Genomic DNA, 17,725 nt, shown 5'->3' with positions numbered 1-17,725 from the left:
ATATGTAGATACGCATCCTTTAAATCCACCGTGGTCAAGAATTGACCTTCCTGGATGTAAGGATTGTTCGAATGGTTTCCATTTTGGACGATGGAACCTTGAGAAACTTGTTTAGGATCTTGAGATCTAAGATTGGTCTGAACGTTCCCTCTTTTTTGGGAACTACGAACAGATTGGAGTAGAACCCCATCCCTCGTTCTTTTAATGGAACAGGATGAATCACTTCCAGAAGATAACCTTGGAAGACTATTTCTAGCGCCCAAGGATCCAGAACATCTCTTGCCCAAGCCTGAGTGAAGAGAGAGAGTCTGCCCCCCACCAAATCCGGTCCCGGATCGGGGGCCCGCGTCTCATGCTGTCTTGGGAGCAGTGGCCGGTTTCTTGGCCTGCTTTCCTTTGTTCCAGCCTTGCCTTGGTCTCCAGGCTGGATTGGCTTGAGAAGTATTACCCTCCTGCTTAGAGGACGTAGCACTTGGGGCTGGTCCGTTTCTGCGAAAGGGACGAAAATTAGGTTTATTTTTGGCCTTGAAAGACCTATTCTGAGGAAGGGCGTGGCCCTTGCCCCCAGTGATATCAGAGATAAACTCTTTCAAGTCAGGGCCAAACAGTGTTTTCCCCTTGAAAGGAATGTCAAACAATTTGTTCTTGGAAGACGCATCCGCTGACCAAGATTTTAACCAAAGCGCTCTGCGCGCCACAATAGCAAACCCAGAATTTATCGCCGCTAACCTAGCCAATTGCAAGGTGGCGTCTAGGGTGAAAGAATTAGCCTTTTTTTTAATCACATCTATTTAAATGAGAAGGAACCTTGGCTTCCCCACAGTCAGAACACAATCTATCTGGTAGTTCAGACATGTTAAACAGGCATAAACTTGATAACAAGCACAAAAAACGTTTTAAAATAAAACCGTTACTGTCACTTTAAATTTTAAACTGAACACACTTTATTACTGCAATTGCGAAAAAGTATGAAGGAATTGTTCAAAATTCACCAAAATTTCACCACAGTGTCTTAAAGCCTTAAAAGTATTGCACACCAAATTTGGAAGCTTTAACCCTTAAAATAACGGAACCGGAGCCGTTTTTATATTTAACCCCTTTACAGTCCTTGGAATCTGCTTTGCTGAGACCCAACCAAGCCCAAAGGGGAATACGATACCAAATAATGCCTTCAGAAAGACTTTTCTATGTATCAGAGCTCCACACACATGCAGCTGCATGTCATGCTGTTCTCAAAAACAAGTGCGCCATACCGGCGCGAAAATGAGGCTCTGACTATGATTAGGGAAAGCCCCAATAGAATAAAGTGTCTAAAACAGTGCCTGCCGATATTATTTTACAAAAAATACCCAGATTAAATGATTCCTCAAGGCTAAATATGTGTAAATATGATCGATTTAGCCCAGAAAATGTCTACAGTCTTAATAAGCCCTTGTGAAGCCCTTATTTACTGTGTGAATAAAAATGGCTTACCGGATCCCATAGGGAAAATGACAGCTTCCAGCATTACATCGTCTTGTTAGAATGTGTCATACCTCAAGCAGCAAAAGACTGCTCACTGTTCCCCCAACTGAAGTTAATTCCTCTCAACAGTCCTGTGTGGAACAGCCATGGATTTTAGTAACGGTTGCTAAAATCATTTTCCTCATACAAACAGAAATCTTCATCTCTTTTCTGTTTCAGAGTAAATAGTACATACCAGCACTATTTTAAAATAACAAACTCTTGATTGAATAATAAAAACTACAGTTAAACACTAAAAAACTCTAAGCCATCTCCGTGGAGATGTTGCCTGTACAACGGCAAAGAGAATGACTGGGGTAGGCGGAGCCTAGGAGGGATCATGTGACCAGCTTTGCTGGGCTCTTTGCCATTTCCTGTTGGGGAAGAGAATATCCCACAAGTAAGGATGACGCCGTGGACCGGACACACCTATGTTGGAGAAATAGCCTCAGAAGAAGCAAAAGTATCAAACTTGTAAAATTTAGTAAAAGTGTGCAGTGAAGACCAAGTCGCTGCCTTACATATCTGATCAACAGAAGCCTCGTTCTTGAAGGCCCATGTGGAAGCCACAGCCCTAGTGGAATGAGCTGTGATTCTGTCAGGAGGCTGCCGTCCGGCAGTCTCGTAAGCCAATCTGATGATGCTTTTAATCCAAAAAGAGAGAGAGGTAGAAGTTGCTTTTTGACCTCTCCTTTTACCAGAATAAACAACAAACAAGGAAGATGTTTGTCTAAAATCCTTTGTAGCATCTAAATAGAATTTTAGAGCACGAACAACATCCAAATTGTGCAACAAACGTTCCTTCTTTGAAACTGGATTCGGACACAAAGAAGGCACGACTATCTCCTGGTTAATGTTTTTGTTAGAAACAACTTTCGGAAGAAAACCAGGTTTAGTACGTAAAACCACCTTATCTGCATGGAACACCAGATAAGGAGGAGAACACTGCAGAGCAGATAATTCTGAAACTCTTCTAGCAGAAGAAATTGCAACCAAAAACAAAACTTTCCAAGATAATAACTTAATATCAACGGAATGTAAGGGTTCAAACGGAACCCCCTGAAGAACTGAAAGAACTAAATTGAGACTCCAAGGAGGAGTCAAAGGTTTGTAAACAGGCTTGATTCTAACCAGAGCCTGAACAAAGGCTTGAACATCTGGCACAGCTGCCAGCTTTTTGTGAAGTAGCACAGACAAGGCAGAAATCTGTCCCTTCAAGGAACTTGCAGATAATCCTTTCTCCAAACCTTCTTGAAGAAAGGATAGAATCTTAGGAATTTTTACCTTGTCCCAAGGGAATCCTTTAGATTCACACCAACAGATATATTTTTTCCATATTTTGTGGTAAATTTTTCTAGTTACAGGCTTTCTGGCCTGAACAAGAGTATCAATGACAGAATCTGAGAATCCTCGCTTTGATAAGATCAAGCGTTCAATCTCCAAGCAGTCAGTTGGAGTGAGACCAGATTCGGATGTTCGAACGGACCTTGAACAAGAAGGTCTCGTCTCAAAGGTAGCTTCCATGGTGGAGCCGATGACATATTCACCAGGTCTGCATACCAAGTCCTGCGTGGCCACGCAGGAGCTATCAAGATCACCGATGCCCTCTCCTGATTGATCCTGGCTACCAGCCTGGGGATGAGAGGAAACGGCGGGAATACATAAGCTAGTTTGAAGGTCCAAGGTGCTACTAGTGCATCTACTAGAGTCGCCTTGGGATCCCTGGATCTGGACCCGTAGCAAGGAACCTTGAAGTTCTGACGAGAGGCCATCAGATCCATGTCTGGAATGCCCCACAGTTGAGTAATTTGGGCAAAGATTTCCGGATGGAGTTCCCACTCCCCCGGATGAAATGCCTGACGACTCAGAAAATCCGCTTCCCAATTTTCCACTCCTGGGATGTGGATTGCAGACAAGTGGCAGGAGTGAGTCTCCGCCCATTTAATGATTTTGGTCACTTCTTCCATCGCCAGGGAACTCCTTGTTCCCCCCTGATGGTTGATGTACGCAACAGTTGTCATGTTGTCTGATTGAAACCGTATGAACTTGGCCTTTGCTAGCTGAGGCCAAGCCTTGAGAGCATTGAATATCGCTCTCAGTTCCAGAATATTTATCGGTAGAAGAGATTCTTCCCGAGACCAAAGACCCTGAGCTTTCAGGGGTCCCCAGACCGCGCCCCAGCCCACCAGACTGGCGTCGGTCGTGACAATGACCCACTCTGGTCTGCGGAAGCTCATCCCCTGTGACAGGTTGTCCAGGGACAGCCACCAACGGAGTGAATCTCTGGTCCTCTGATTTACTTGTATCGTCGGAGACAAGTCTGTATAGTCCCCATTCCACTGACTGAGCATGCACAGTTGTAATGGTCTTAGATGAATGCGCGCAAAAGGAACTATGTCCATTGCCGTTACCATCAAACCTATTACTTCCATGCACTGCGCTATGGAAGGAAGAGGAACAGAATGAAGCATTTGACAAGAGTTCAGAAGTTTTGTTTTTCTGGCCTCTGTCAGAAAAATCCTCATTTCTAAGGAGTCTATTATTGTTCCCAAGAAGGGAACCCTTGTTGACGGAGATAGAGAACTCTTTTCTACGTTCACTTTCCATCCGTGAGATCTGAGAAAGGCCAGGACAATGTCCGTGTGAGCCTTTGCTTGAGGAAGGGACGACGCTTGAATCAGAATGTCGTCCAAGTAAGGTACTACTGCAATGCCCCTTGGTCTTAGCACCGCTAGAAGGGACCCTAATACCTTTGTGAAAATCCTTGGAGCAGTGGCTAATCCGAACGGAAGTGCCACAAACTGGTAATGCTTGTCCAGGAATGCGAACCTTAGGAACCGATGATGTTCCTTGTGGATAGGAATATGTAGATACGCATCCTTTAAATCCACCGTGGTCATGAATTGACCTTCCTGGATGGAAGGAAGAATTGTTCGAATGGTTTCCATTTTGAACGATGGAACCTTGAGAAACTTGTTTAGGATCTTGAGATCTAAGATTGGTCTGAACGTTCCCTCTTTTTTGGGAACTACGAACAGATTGGAGTAGAACCCCATCCCTTGTTCTCCTAATGGAACAGGATGAATCACTCCCATTTTTAACAGGTCTTCTACACAATGCAAGAATGCCTGTTTTTTTATGTGGTCTGAAGACAATTGAGACCTGTGGAACCTCCCCCTTAGGGGAAGCCCCTTGAATTCCAGAAGATAACCTTGGGGGACTATTTCTAGCGCCCAAGGATCCAGAACATCTCTTGCCCAAGCCTGAGCGAAGAGAGAGAGTCTGCCCCCCACCAGATCCGGTCCCGGATCGGGGGCCAACATCTCATGCTGTCTTGGTAGCAGTGGCAGGTTTCTTGGCCTGCTTTCCTTTGTTCCAGCCTTGCATTGGTCTCCAGGCTGGTTTGGCTTGAGAAGTATTACCCTCCTGCTTAGAGGACGTAGCACTTGGGGCTGGTCCGTTTCTGCGAAAGGGACGAAAATTAGGTTTATTTTTGGCCTTGAAAGACCTATCCTGAGGAAGGGCGTGGCCCTTGCCCCCAGTGATATCAGAGATAATCTCTTTCAAGTCAGGGCCAAACAGCGTTTTCCCCTTGAAAGGAATGTTAAGCAATTTGTTCTTGGAAGACGCATCCGCTGACCAAGATTTTAACCAAAGCGCTCTGCGCGCCACAATAGCAAACCCAGAATTTTTCGCCGCTAACCTAGCCAATTGCAAAGTGGCGTCTAGGGTGAAAGAATTAGCCAATTTGAGAGCACGAATTCTGTCCATAATCTCCTCATAAGAAGAAGAATTATAAATGATCGCCTTTTCTAGCTCATCGAACCAGAAACACGCGGCTGTAGTGACAGGGACAATGCATGAAATTGGTTGTAGAAGGTAACCTTGCTGAACAAACATCTTTTTAAGCAAAACTTCTAATTTTTTATCCATAGGATCTTTGAAAGCACAACTATCTTCTATGGGTATAGTGGTGCGTTTGTTTAGAGTAGAAACCGCCCCCTCGACCTTGGGGACTGTCTGCCATAAGTCCTTTCTGGGGTCGACCATAGGAAACAATTTTTTAAATATGGGGGGAGGGACGAAAGGTATACCGGGCCTTTCCCATTCTTTATTTACAATGTCCGCCACCCGCTTGGGTATAGGAAAAGCTTCGGGGGGCCCCGGGACCTCTAGGAACTTGTCCATTTTACATAGTTTCTCTGGAATGACCAAATTCTCACAATCATCCAGAGTGGATAACACCTCCTTAAGCAGAGCGCGGAGATGTTCCAACTTAAATTTAAATGTAATCACATCAGGTTCAGCTTGTTGAGAAATTTTCCCTGAATCTGAAATTTCTCCCTCAGACAAAACCTCCCTGGCCCCCTCAGACTGGTGTAGGGGCCCTTCAGAAACAATATCATCAGCGTCCTCATGCTCTTCAGTATTTTCTAAAACAGAGCAGTCGCGCTTTCGCTGATAAGTGGGCATTTTGGCTAAAATGTTTTTGATAGAATTATCCATTACAGCCGTTAATTGTTGCATAGTAAGGAGTATTGGCGCGCTAGATGTACTAGGGGCCTCCTGTGTGGGCAAGACTGGTGTAGACGAAGGAGGGGATGATGCAGTACCATGCTTACTCCCCTCACTTGAGGAATCATCTTGGGCATCATTTTCTCTAAATTTTGTGTCACATAAATCACATCTATTTAAATAAGAAGGAACCTTGGCTTCCCCACATTCAGAACACAGTCTATCTGGTAGTTCAGACATGTTAAACAGGCATAAACTTGATAACAAAGTACGAAAAACGTTTTAAAATAAAACCGTTACTGTCACTTTAAATTTTAAACTGAACACACTTTATTACTGCAATTGCGAAAAAGTATGAAGGAATTGTTCAAAATTCACCAAAATTTCACCACAGTGTCTTAAAGCCTTAAAAGTATTGCACACCAAATTTGGAAGCTTTAACCCTTAAAATAACGGAACCGGAGCCGTTTTTATATTTAACCCCTTTACAGTCCCTGGTATCTGCTTTGCTGAGACCCAACCAAGCCCAAAGGGGAATACGATACCAAATGACGCCTTCAGAAAGTCTTTTCAATGTATCAGAGCTCCTCACACATGCATCTGCATGTCATGCTTCTCAAAAACAAGTGCGCAATACAGGCGCGAAAATGAGACTCTGCCTATGATTAGGGAAAGCCCCTAGAGAATAAGGTGTCCAATACATTCTGTTATCGATACTCTTGTTCAGGCCAGAAAGCCTGTAACTCGAAAGATTTACCACAAGATTTGGAAAAAATATATCTGTTGGTGTGAATCTAAAGGATTCCCTTGGGACAAGGTTAAGATTCCTAGGATTCTATCCTTCCTTCAAGAAGGATTGGAAAAAGGATTATCTGCAAGTTCCCTGAAGGGACAGATTTCCGCCTTGTCGGTGTTACTTCACAAAAAGCTGGCAGCCGTGCCAGATGTTCAAGCCTTTGTTCAGGCTCTGGTTAGAATCAAGCCTGTTTACAAACCTTTGACTCCTCCTTGGAGTCTCAATTTAGTTCTTTCAGTTCTTCAGGGGGTTCCGTTTGAACCTTTGCATTCTGTTGATATTAAATTATTATCTTGGAAAGTTTTGTTTTTGGTTGCAATTTCTTCTGCTAGAAGAGTTTCAGAATTATCTGCTCTGCAGTGTTCTCCTCCTTATCTGGTGTGCCATGCAGATAAGGTGGTTTTGCGTACTAAACCTGGTTTTCTTCCGAAAGTTGTTTCTAACAAAAACATTAACCAGGAGATTATCGTACCTTCTCTGTGTCCGAAACCAGTTTCAAAGAAGGAACGTTTGTTGCACAATTTGGATGTTGTTCGCGCTCTAAAATTCTATTTAGATGCTACAAAGGATTTTAGACAAACATCTTCCTTGTTTGTTGTTTATTCCGGTAAAAGGAGAGGTCAAAAAGCAACTTCTACCTCTCTCTCTTTTTGGATTAAAAGCATCATCAGATTGGCTTATGAGACTGCCGGGCGGCAGCCTCCCGAAAGAATCACAGCTCATTCCACTAGGGCTGTGGCTTCCACATGGGCCTTCAAGAACGAGGCTTCTGTTGATCAGATATGTAGGGCAGCGACTTGGTCTTCACTGCACACTTTTACCAAATTTTACAAGTTTGATACTTTTGCTTCTTCTGAGGCTATTTTTGGGAGAAAGGTTTTGCAAGCCGTGGTGCCTTCCATTTAGGTGACCTGATTTGCTCCCTCCCTTCATCCGTGTCCTAAAGCTTTGGTATTGGTTCCCACAAGTAAGGATGACGTCGTGGACCGGACACACCTATGTTGGAGAAAACAGAATTTATGTTTACCTGATAAATTACTTTCTCCAACGGTGTGTCCGGTCCACGGCCCGCCCTGGTTTTTTTAATCAGGTCTGATATTTTATTTTCTTTAACTACAGTCACCACGGTACCATATGGTTTCTCCTATGCAAATATTCCTCCTTAACGTCGGTCGAATGACTGGGGTAGGCGGAGCCTAGGAGGGATCATGTGACCAGCTTTGCTGGGCTCTTTGCCATTTCCTGTTGGGGAAGAGAATATCCTCGCAATAAACATCAGCATTTTGGGCCTTGCGAACATAATTTTACGCGCGAATCTTTAATGAAAAAGCAGTCAATTTGAAAAAAAGACTATACCCCAGGTAAGAAAAATATTTCCCTAAATATGTTTATTTCCCAAATATGAAACTGATTAGTCTGCAAAAGGAAATATACATAAACCTGACTCATAGCAACTATAAGATCAATATATATATTTAGAACTTTATATTAATACATAAAGTGCCAAACCATAGCTGAGAGTGTCTTAATTAATGAAAGCATACTTGCCGAAAGACACCCATCCACATATAGCAGATAGCCAAACCAGTACTGAAACAGTTATCAGTAGAGGTAATGGAATATGACAGTATATCGTCGATCTGAAAAAGGGAGGTAGGAGATGAATCTCTACAACTGATAACAGAGAACCTATGAAATAGATTTCCCATGAGGAAAACCATTGCATTCAATAGGTGATACTCCCTTCACATCCCTCTGACATTCACTGTACTCTAAGATGAATCAGGCTTTAAAATACAGAGAAGCGCATATCAACGTAGAAAATCAAGCAGGAGGCAAAGTTTGTAAAAATACACATAGGAACTGTCTATTCCATTTTTTAGCAAAAAACTTTATAAAATTATGATAATATTTCCTTATGTGAAGGAACTCTAACATAATTAAGATATATGTAAGCGTTTTATGTAATATTAGCATAAAATTACAGTTGTGACCACATCAGAGCAAAGAAAAGGATTTCCATTCGTTCAAAGACAATTTTTTCCCCCTTGGAATCCCAGAAGGAATGGAGATAATTAAGACATTTTCCATCGTTGTATTTACCCATGATTGTGATATATAAAAAAAAAAAAAACATAAGCGCGAGCCCTCTAAAGTTTAAACCCCAACAGACTGTAATTATACAATTGAAAGTTGTGTTAAAGGGACAGTATACACCAGAATTTTTATTGTTTTAAAAGCTAGATAATCCTTTTATTACGAATTCCCCAGTTTTGCATAACCAACACAGTTATATTTATATACGTTTTACCTCTGTCATTAAAGCCTCTGCAAACTGCCCCTTTATTTCAGTTCTTTTGACAGACTTGTAGTTAAGCCAATCAGTGCTGGCTCCAGGTAACTTCATGTGCATGAGCACAGTGTTATCTATATGAAACACATGAACTAACACCCTCTAGTGGTGAAAAAAACATAATGTATGCTTACCTGATAAATTTATTTCTCTTGTAGTGAATCCAGTCCACGGATCATCCATTACTTATGGAATATATTCTCCTTCCCAACAGGAAGCTGCAAGAGTCCACCCACAGCAAAGCTGCTATATAGCTCCTCCCCTAACTGCCATATTCAGTCATTCGACCGAAAACATGCAGAGAAAGGAAAAACCATAGGGTGCAGTGGTGACTAGTTCAAATGAAAAAATTACCTGCCTTAAAGTGACAGGGCGGGCCGTGGACTGGATACACTACAAGAGAAATAAATTTATCAGGTAACCATAAATTATGTTTTCTCTTGTTAAGTGTATCCAGTCCACGGATCATCCATTACTTATGGAATACCAATACCAAAGCTAAAGTACACGGATGATGGGAGGGACAAGGCAGGTACTTAAACGGAAGTTACCACTGCCTGTAAAAAACCCTTTCTCCCAAAAATAGCCTCCGAAGAAGCAAGGTATCAAATTTGTTAAATTTGAAAAGTATGAAGCGCAGACCAAGACTCCGTCTTGTAAATCTGTTCAACAGAAGCCACATTTAAAAAAGGCCCAAGTGAAAACCACAGCTCTAGTAGAATGAGCTGTAATCCCTTCAGGAGGCTGCTGTCCAGCAGTCTCATAAGCTAAATGAATTATGCTTTTTAACCAAAAAGACAGAGAGGCTGCTGAAGTCTTTTGACCTCTCCTCTGTCCAGAATAGACAACAAACAAGGTGAACGTTTGATGAAAACTGTAGTAGCTTGTAAGTAAAACTTTAAAGCACAAACCACGTCCAATATTGTGTAATAGACGTTCCTTCTTTGAGGAAGGATTAGGATACAAGCATGGAACAACTATCTCTTGAGTGATGTATTTGTTAGATACCACCTTAGGAAAAAACACAGGTTGGTACGCAGGACTACCTTATCCGTACGAAGGACCAGATAAGGAGAATCACATTGTAACACAGATAACTTGGAGACTCTACGAGTCGAGGAATTAGCTACCCAAAAGGAACTTTCCAAGATAAAGATTGATATCTATGGAACAAAAAAGGTTCAAACGGAACTTCTTGAAGAACCTTAAGAATCAGGTTTAAGCTCCATGGAGGAGCAACAGTTTTAAACACAGGCTTGGATCTAACCAAAGCCTGAACGTCTAGAATACCTGCCAGACGCTTGTGCAAAAAAAATAGAGTAAAAATCTGTCCCCTTTTAAGGAATTAGCTGACAACCCTTTTCTCAAAAACATCTTGGAGAAAAGATAATATCCTGGGAATCCAGACTTTACTCCATGAGTAACCCTTGGATTCATAACAATCAGATATTTACACCATATCTATGTTCAATTTTCCTAGAGACAGGCTTTCATGTCTGTATTAAGGTATCAATGACTGACTCGGAGAAGCCAAGCTTTGATAACATCAAGCGTTCAGTCTCCAGGCAGTCCATCTCAGATTGATTCTATTTAGATGGTTGAAAGGACCCTGAGGTAGAGGGACCTGTCTCTGAAGCAGAGACCGTGATGGAAAGGATGACATGTCCACCAGATCTGCATACCAGGTCCTGCGTGGCTACGCAGGCGCTGTCAAAAACACCAAAGCCCTCTCCTGCTTGGTCTTGACCTCCGGAGGAAATCCCACTCCCCCGGAAGAAAAGTCTGACGACTTAGAAAATCCACCTCCCAGTTCTCAACACCTGGGATATGGATAGCTGATAGACAAGAGTGAGTCTCTGTCCAGTGAATTATTGTAAGACTTCTAACATCGCTAGGGAACTTCTGTTCCCCCTTGATGGCTGATGTAAGCCACAGTCGTGTATATTGTCCGACTGAGTATGATGTACCTCAGAGTTGCTAACTGAGACCAAGACTGAAGAGCATGGAATATCACTCCCAGTTCCAGAATATTTATTAGAAAGAGGGTCTCCTCCTGAGTCCACTATCCCTGAGCCTTCAGGGAGTTCCAGACTGCATCCCAACCTAAAAGGCTGGCATCTATTGTAACAATTGTCCCATCTGACCTGCGGAAGGTCATACCCTTGGACAGATGGACCCGACACCAGAGAAGAGAATCTCTGGTCTCTTGGTCCAGGTTTAACAGGGGGACAAATCTGTGTAATCCCCGTTCCTCTGACTGAGCATGCATAGTTGCAGCGGTCTGAAATGTAGACGTGCAAACGGTACTATGTCCTTTGCCGCTACCATTAAGCCGATTTCATTCATGTACTGAGCCACCGAAGGGCGCGGATGGGATGAAAAAAACACGGCAGAAATTTAGAAACTTTGACAACCTGGACTCCGTCAGGTAAATTTTCATTTCTACAGAATCTATCAGAGTCCCTAGGAGGGAAACCCTTGAGATTGGGGATAGAGAACTCTTTCCTTGTTCACTTTCCACCCATGTGATCTCAGAAATGCCAGTACTACGTCCGTATGAGACTTGGCAACTTGGATGTTTGACGCCTGTATCAGGATGTCGTCTAAATAAGGGGCCACTTCTATGCCCCGCGGTCTAAGGACCGCCAAAGCGACCCCAGAACCTCCATAAAGATTCTTGGGGCTGTAGATATCCCAAAGGAAAGAGCTACAAACTGGTAATGCCTGTCTAGAAAGGCAAACCTGAAAAACGATGGTGATCTTTATGCATCACAATGTGAGGATAAGCATCCTTCAAATCCATTGTAGTCCTCTATTGACTCTCCTGGATCATAGTTAAGATGGTACGAATAGTTTCCATCTTAAATGACGGAATTCTGAGGAATTTGTTTAAGATCTTTAGATCCAAAATAGGTCTGAAGGTTCCCTCTCCTTGGGAACCACAAACAGATTTGAGTAAAAACTCTGTCCCTGTTCCTCTCTTGGAACTGGATGGATCTCGTACACAATGTAAGAATGCCTCCTTCTTTATCTGGTTTGCAGATAATTGTGAAAGGCGAAATCTCCCCTTTTTTTGGGGGGGAATCTTTGAAATCCAGAAGATATCTCTGGGATATAAATTCCAATGCCTAGGGATCCTGGGCATCTCTTGCCCACGCCTGGGCAAAGAATGAAAGTCTGCCCCCTATAGGATCCGTTACCGGATAGGGGTCCGTTCCTTCATGCTGCCTTAGAGGCAGCAGCAGGCTCCTTGGCCTGCTTATCTTTGTTCCAGGTCCGATTGTCTCCAGACCGCCTTGGACTGAGCAAAAATTCCCTCTTGTTTTGCCTTAGAGGAAGAGGATGTCACACCTGCCCTGAAGTTTTTAAAAGGTACGAAAATTAGACTTTTTTTTTTTGCCCTTGATTTAGACCTATCCTGAGGAAGGGCATGACCTTTTCCTCCAGTGATATAAGCAATAATCTCCTTCAAACCAGGCCCGAATAGGGTCTGCCCCTTGAAGGGAAGTTAAGTAGCTTATTTATTAAAGTCACGACAGCTGACCATGATATAAGCCATAGCGCTCTGCGCGCCAGTATAGTAAAAAACAGAATTCTTAGCCGTTAGTCTAGTCAAATGAACAAGGCATCAGAAAACAAAGGAATTGGCTAGCATAAGCTTGTCAAATATATTCATCCAATGGAGTCGCTTAACTGTAAAGCCTCATCAAGAGACTCAACCCAGAACGCCGCAGCAGCAGTGACAGAAGCAATGTATGCAAGGGGCTGCAGGATAAAACCCTGTTGAATAAACATTTTTTATCCATTGGATCTAAAAAGCACAACTGTCCTCGTCAGAGGTAGTGGTACGCTTAGCTAGAGTAGAAACTCTTCTCTCCACCTTAGGAACTGTCTGCCAGAAGTCCCGTGTGGTGGTAACTATTAGAAAACATTCTTCTAAAAAATAGGAGGGGAAGAGAACGGCACACCTGGTCTATCCCATTCCTTATTAAAAAATTTTTTAGTAAACCTCTTTAGGTATTGGAAAAACATCAGTACACACCGGCACTGCATATTATTTATCCAGTCTACACAATTTCTCTGGCCCTGCGATTGTACACATTCATTCAGAGCAGCCAAAGCCTCCCTGAGCAACAAGTGGAGGTTCTCAAGCATAAATTTTAAATGTAGAAATATCAGAATCAGGTTAAATCATCTTCCCTGAGTAAAAAAAAAAAAAAATCACCCACAGACTAAGCATATTATGAGGTAGTATCATACATGGTTCTTAAAGCGTCTGTATGCTCTGTATCTACCCCCAGAGCTAACTGCTTTCCTTTAATTTCAGGTAGTCTGACTAATACTGCTGCCAGAATATTATTCACCACCTTTGCCATGTCTTGTAAAATAAACGCTATGGGCGCCCTTGATGTACTTGGCGCCATTTGAGCGTGAGTCCCTGAAGCGGGAGTCGAAGGGTCTGACACGTGGGGAGAGTTAGTCGGCATAACTTTCCCCTCGACAGAATCCCCTGGTAAAGAAACGCTATGGGTGCCCTTGATGTACTTGGCGCCATTTGAGCGTGAGTCCCTAAAGCGGGAGTCAAAAGGTCTGACACGTGGGGAGAGTTAGTCGGCATAACTACCCCCACGACAGAATCCTCTGGTGATAATGTTTTTAAAGACAAAAAATGATCTTTATTGTTTAACATGAAATCAGTACATCTGGTACACATTCTAAGATGGGGTTCCACCATGGCTTTAAAACATAATGAACACAGAGCTTCCTCTATGTCAGACATGTTAGAACAGACTAATAATGAGACTAGTAAGCTTGGAAAACACTTTAAATCAAGTTAACAAGCAAATATATAAAACGTTACTGTGCCTTTAAGAGAAACAAATTTTGCCAAAATTTGAAATAACAGTGAAAAAAGGCAGTTAAACTAACAACATTTTTACAGTGTATGTAACAAGTTAGCAGAGCATTGCACCCACTTGCAAATGGATGATTAACCCCTTAATACAAAAAACAGATTAACAAAACGAAAAATATGTTTTAAACAGTCATAACAGCTCCTACTTTTGAAGCCCTTTTGAGCCCTTCAGAGATGTCCTATAGCATGCAGGGGACTGCTGAGGGAAGCTGAATGTCACTGTTTGTAATTTTAACTGCACCAACTGTAACTTTTATACTATAACAGTGGAAAGCCTCAGGAAACTGTTTCTATGCAAAATTTAAGCCAGCCATGTGGAAAAAACTTAGGCCCCAATAAGTTTTATCACCAAACATATGTTAAAAAACAATTAAACATGCCAGCAAACGTTTTAAAACACATTTTTACAAGAGTATGTATCTCTATTAATAAGCCTGATACCAGTCGCTATCGCTGCATTTAAGGCTTTACTTACATTACTTCGGTATCAGCAGTATTTTCTTAGTCAATTCCATTCCTAGAAAAATATTTTACTGCACATACCTTATCTGCAGGAAAACCTGCACGCCATTCCCCCTCTGAAGTACCTCACTCCTCAGAATGTGTGAGAACAGCAAATGGATCTTAGTTACGTCTGCTAAGATCATAGAAAAACGCAGGCAGATTCTTCTTCCAAATACTGCCTGAGATAAACAGCACACTCCGGTGCCATTTAAAAATAACAAACTTTTGATTGAAGAATAAACTAAGTAGAAAGCACCACAGACTCTCACAACCTCCTATGTTGAGGCTTGCAAGAGAATGACTGAATATGGCAGTTAGGGGAGGAGCTATATAGCAGCTTTGCTGTGGGTGGACTCTTGCAGCTTCCTGTTGGGAAGGAGAATATATTCCATAAGTAATGGATGATCCGTGGACTGGATACACTTAACAAGAGAAATGTTAAAATGCATTCTGAAAAGAGGTGGCCTTCAAGGTCTAAGAAATTAGCATATGAACCTCCTAGGTTAAGCTTTCAACAAAGAATACCAAGAGAACAAACAAAATTGGTGAAAAAAGTAAATTGCAAAATTGTTTAAAATTACATGCCCTATCTGAATCATTAGTTTATTTTGGACTAGACTGTCCCTTTAAGTTACAGTCAAAAGCCTGATTTTGTAACACCATGAAAATAATTCGCCTAGACTTCTCACAACACTACCATTAATAGAAACGTCGCTCCGCTCTCGTTGTCGGAGAACGAGGCGGAGTCATCCAGACTGCAGTATAAGATGGCGCTTCTCCTCCCGAAAAGGAGGCAGGACCACGAAGACAGCATGGAGATAAAGCGCGCAAACATTGCGCTTCATCCTGCCGCACACAGGCTACAGCCTAAAGAATAGTACAATAGTACATAAATAAAAGACATAAAGGCATCGCACCACTTCCTAAAGAAACGGAATAAAATACCCAACTCAGAGAAGTTGCTCCTCATAAAGCAATTAATTTTTTCAGCTATGCAGTTCCTTAGAAATGTCGCCCTATGCACTCTCTTCTCATAAGCTGACCAAGCACAGATTAACAAGCAACAGTTTTAAAATTAATTTTAGGCCCCTAAGTGGTTAACCCCTTCCTTACTATGAAGGAGATTAAACCCTAGTCTCAAAGACACATGACTAAAGAGCCTGCATACTGCCCTAAGTATCCCTAAGGATTTGTCCCACTAATAGCAGAGGGGGTCCTTAACCCCATCAGTGCCAACCTTCTAGCCCCAGAAGAACAAAGGCACTTACCTGCATTCTAGTTGTCCGGCAGTCAGGCGACTCACAAAGTATGAGAGGATGCCGCTCCTCACATAGACCTGTGTAAAAAGAAACAGTAGACTTACTCAGGCTTTCTATACTAGGGCAGCAACATGTTATGAAAACGCAGCAAAGCCCACTTTACAAGTTCCTAACTACTTTAAAGCCACCACAGTCCTGCTGAAGACAGTAACGTGGAGTACAGCTAAACCCAAAATGTGATGGAAGGCCAGAGCAATCTTGCCCAGACTTAAAAAAAAAAAAAAAATCTTAATAGAAAAATATTAATCAGGAAACTTCATTAATTCACCTCTTCCTTGTACTAGAGGCAGAGAGAATGACTGGGGGTTGTGGGAAGGGAAGAAATACTTAACAGCTTTGCTGTGGTGATCTTTGCCTCCTCCTGCTGGCCAGGAGTGATATTCTCAACAGTAATTGATGATGATCCGTAGACTCACAGTGTCATTAGAAAGAAATTGCACACTATAATATCCACAAATAAAATGGGAAAATACCCTTGACTGCCATAAGATGGCACCAGAGAGAAGGGAATCCTGCAGAACAGGATTAAACAACACAAAGCAATCATCAACCGCTAAATAACTTACATTCTAGTGAATCCCACTAAGAATAAAAAAATAAAAAAAACAAGGAATGGAAAAACATAATTTATGTAAGAACTTACCTGATAAATTAATTTCTTTCATATTAGCAAGAGTCCATGAGCTAGTGACGTATGGGATATACATTCCTACCAGGAGGGGCAAAGTTTCCCAAACCTCAAAATGCCTATAAATACACCCCTCACCACACCCACAATTCAGTTTAATGAATAGCCAAGAAGTGGGGTGATAAGAAAGGAGCGAAAGCATCAAAAAATAAGGAATTGGAATAATTGTGCTTTATACAAAAAAAATCATAACCACCACAAAAAGGGTGGGCCTCGTGGACTCTTGCTAATATGAAAGAAATTAATTTATCAGGTAAGTTCTTACATAAATTATGTTTTCTTTTATGTAATTAGCAAGAGTCCATGTGCTAGTGACGTATGGGATAGCAGATACCCAAGATGTGGAACTTCCACGCAAGAGTCACTAGAGAGGGAGGGATAAAATAAAGACAGCCAATTCCGCTGAAAAAATAATCCACAACCCAAATCAAAAAGTTTTAATCTTATAATGAAAAAAACTGAAATTATAAGCAGAAGAATCAAACTGAAACAGCTGCCTGAAGTACTTTTCTACCAAAAACTGCTTCAGAAGAAGAGAAAACATCAAAATGGTAGAATTTAGTAAAAGTATGCAAAGAAGACCAAGTTGCTGCTTTGCAAATCTGATCAACAGAAGCTTCATTCCTAAAAGCCCAGGAAGTAGAAACTGACCTAGTAGAATGAGCCGTAATCCTTTGAGGCGGGGATTTACCCGACTCTACATAAGCATGATGAATCAAAGACTTTAACCAAGACGCCAAAGAAATGGCAGAAGCCTTCTGACCTTTCCTAGAACCAGAAAAGATAACAAATAGACTAGAAGTCTTTCTGAAATCTTTAGCAGCTTCAACATAATATTTCAAAGCTCTTACAACATCCAAAGTATGTAAAGATCTCTCCAGAGAATTCTTAGGATTAGGACACAATGAAGGGACAACAATTTCTCTACTAATGTTGTTAGAATTCACAACTTTAGGTAAAAAATTAAATGAAGTCCGCAACACCGCCTTATCCTGATGAAAAATCAGAAAAGGAGATTCACAAGAAAGAGCAGATAACTCAGAAACTCTTCTAGCAGAATAGATGGCCAAAGGGAACAAAACTTTCCAGGAAAGTAATTTAATATCCAGAGAATGCATAGGTTCAAACGGAG

The sequence above is a fragment of the Bombina bombina genome, chromosome 5 (assembly GCF_027579735.1).
Source record: "Bombina bombina isolate aBomBom1 chromosome 5, aBomBom1.pri, whole genome shotgun sequence".
Classification (NCBI taxonomy): Eukaryota; Metazoa; Chordata; class Amphibia; order Anura; family Bombinatoridae; genus Bombina; species Bombina bombina.
Note: the sequence above shows the minus strand (reverse complement) of the source record.